We start from the raw sequence: 3,159 nt of genomic DNA, 5'->3' as shown, positions 1-3,159 counted from the left end.
ATAAATCTTAAAAAAACAACAACAATAACAACAACAAACAACAGCCTGGGGTGAGGTGACACATGCATTGAATTCCAGCATTCAGGAGGTAGAGGCAGGAAGATCCCTGTGATGTTTGAAGCCATCCTGGTCTATATACATGAGTTCCAGGACTGCCTGGGTTATATAGAGAAACCCTGTCTGAAAAAAAAAATAGATAAATAAATAAATAAATGTATACAGTTCATTATGGATTCATTTCAAAGCAACTTTTCTTAAAAGGGGGACAGGCTAAAAAAAAACAATAAATAGCTACACTAGAAAAAAAAAAGCCGGGCATGGTGACACATGGCTTTTCACCCCAGCACTCAGGGAGGAAGGGGCAGGCAGATCTCTGTAAGTTCAAGGCCAGCCTGGTCTACAGAGTGAGTCCAGGACACCCATAGCTACACAGAGAAACTCTGTCTCAAAAAAAAAAAAAGATAAATAAAAATAAATAAATATTAAAAAATAAAAAAGAACTGGTTAACATCAATTTCTTCTAAGTTCTATCTTGTGTAAGGATTAAGGCCAAGAAAACATTTATATCTTGTTAATTGAAACCTGTGTTGTCGGGGGCCTTCTGGCACCTTGCTGCCCCCTAAAATTTGGCTTGACCGGACTACTGCCCGGATACAATAGTGCATTCTTGGCTGACCTGGGGCTTTCCATAAGATCATCTTCCTGAAATACCTTAAATCCTCCTCTCCCTCAGGGCTTCCTAAGTAACTCTTCTGAGGAACTTTTCAAATTACCATTATTAGCACATCTTGGTGGGCCTGTTATGCCAGGGTCACGGGACCCTCAGAGACCACCAGGAGACGACTCGATGCAATTGCAAGAGAGCTTTATTACGAGAGCGATCGAACTCAGGACCCAAGTCTCACTGGCGCAGCAGTAGAGAAGTGGGACCCCGAGCTCTGAGTGAACAGGATTTTTAAAGGGAAAGTCTGTGAGCTGGGGGTTTCCATGGCAGCAAGCAGGGGGGCACAAGCCTTGGCGTTACAGAATTGGGTGAAGTTTAGCAGGGCAGGGTGACCTTTTCTGAGGCACACAATCACAATGGCTAAGGCATATAATCACAATAGCTATTTTTCTAAACCAAATCTGAAACATTGGGGAGAATTTTCCCACCCGATTCTCAACCGATTCCCATTGATTATTGCCAGGGAGTTTGTCTCTATTTTCTATGAAGCATTTATTCTGTTATATTTCCTGGAGGCTGTTGCTAGGAGAGTTAACTTTGTTTTCTGCCAGGTGTACACTCTGTGATATTTCCTGGTACCTGAATTCAGTTCCCAGTCAAGATCTTTATTTCAAAATGGAGTTATATTCAGGCTATCTGAAGCTCTTCAGGCCATTCTGTGATTTCTAGTCACTTAGTAACCCTGCCAAAGGCAATTACATTCCTTCCGCTTCTGCCTATATAGTTGTATGGAAAACTCAAATAAACGGAGACTTTGATCAGAGATACTGTCCTGGTCTTCATTTCTTGTGCCCTTGTCTCCTTTTTCATACCCACTCCCCCATTCAGGACCTCCAGTGACAGACCTTCAGGACCGGTTACTGTGTGTTTGGGAAATTTGGCTATTCCTGCAAATTATTTTTCTGAATGTTAAGATAAATAATTTAGTTTCAACTTGGAAATGTGAAGCCTGAGTGATCATTTTGGTTTTTAGCCTGATCTGGTCAGACCTACTAAAGGAACTCATGCCAACATTCCCCTGTAGCCGGACATTTGGCTACTTTACTGGGTTCTTTTTACTACCTCACTACACCCATCCCTTCCAACCCTGTAACACTAGGTAGGAGGGAAAGGGACGTTGATATTGTTAACTACTTCCTGCTTATTAGGGCCATCGAGTTCCTTGAACCAGATTTGATCTTTGTCATCAGGATATCTTCACCCAGTAATCCAGCAAACAACAACAGCAGCAGGGGGAGCAGCAGCCACCATGCCTCTCGGGGCTCTTCAGACACTCTCTGAAGCGTCCCCAGAATTCCAAACACAAACTATCCTCATCTGGAAAAAAAATCATGTACTTGCTAGAGCATGAGGCAACCCATAGTGGGCTCCTGTAGAAAATCTGAAGCAGCCCCATAGCCCACACCTGAGATTAAAACAAAAACATACTCACATAACATTCCTATGTTTTTAAAGAAAGCAAAATTCTCACTAAACTCTCCAATAATTTTCATATGACAGGAGTATCTTTTAATGTGATGCAGTGATCTTTTTATTTATGTTTTTTTGGGGGCCTTGAAAGTATTTTAAATATACAAGTATATAGGAATAACTACCCAGAAGCGGTCTTATCTCAGGGGAGTGTGATGTACGAAGATCTTGCACTCCAGGCCAGCGTGGGCTGCATAAGCAAGAAGTTAAAAAGGTGAAAAAAAGGGAAAAGTTTATCTTTATTTTGAATTATGTGCATGTGCCAGTGGAGCCCAGAAGGGGGCATCAGATCTGGCAGTTCTAGACAATTAATTTGGGTGCTGTGACTAGGACTGGCTCCTCAGCAATAGCACTATTTACTCTGAGCCACTGTGTAATCTCCACAACCAAGGTCCACAAAGGAGACTGATAGGGACTCTTAGCAGAGGTGAACAGAAACTGGGAGTCAGAGTGAGCGTTTGCACTGAACTGCCTAGGGCTGGCTAACGTGCCGAGTGGTCAAGGGATACAAGTCAAGATTTACAACTTGGATCTTCCATCTCCGAGCAGATATGGGAGATTAAGCAAGAAATCGATGTCACTGTAAAACGCTCATTAATTTTTTCTTTCTCTTTTTCGGTGTTAAGAATCTAGTAATTCTTTCTCGACGACTTACATCCCCAGCCCTGTAGTGCTTTTGTTTGATTTTTGGCAAACTCTCCCACTGTAGCTCAGGCTGCCCTTGAACTCACCGCAATTCCCCTGCCTCAGGGCCTCCCCCGGACCCTCAAGCCCCTGCTGCCGAGTGCTGGGATGCTAGGCTCGAGCCACCACTCTGGACCAACAAACAGCTGGCTTTTGTTGACACACCTCTCCGGTCAAGTCCCGAAGCTGCGCTGGCAGGCAGGGTCAGCGTAACCACGTGCCTCCCGCCAGCACGGCTCGCTCGGGGGCGTGACCCGCCAGCCCCCGCCCCTCGCTGCGTG

The sequence above is a fragment of the Psammomys obesus genome, unplaced genomic scaffold (genome assembly GCF_907164565.1).
Source record: "Psammomys obesus unplaced genomic scaffold, mPsaObe1.curated_primary_1811, whole genome shotgun sequence".
Lineage (NCBI taxonomy): Eukaryota > Metazoa > Chordata > Mammalia > Rodentia > Muridae > Psammomys > Psammomys obesus.
This window is presented reverse-complemented; position numbering follows the sequence as displayed.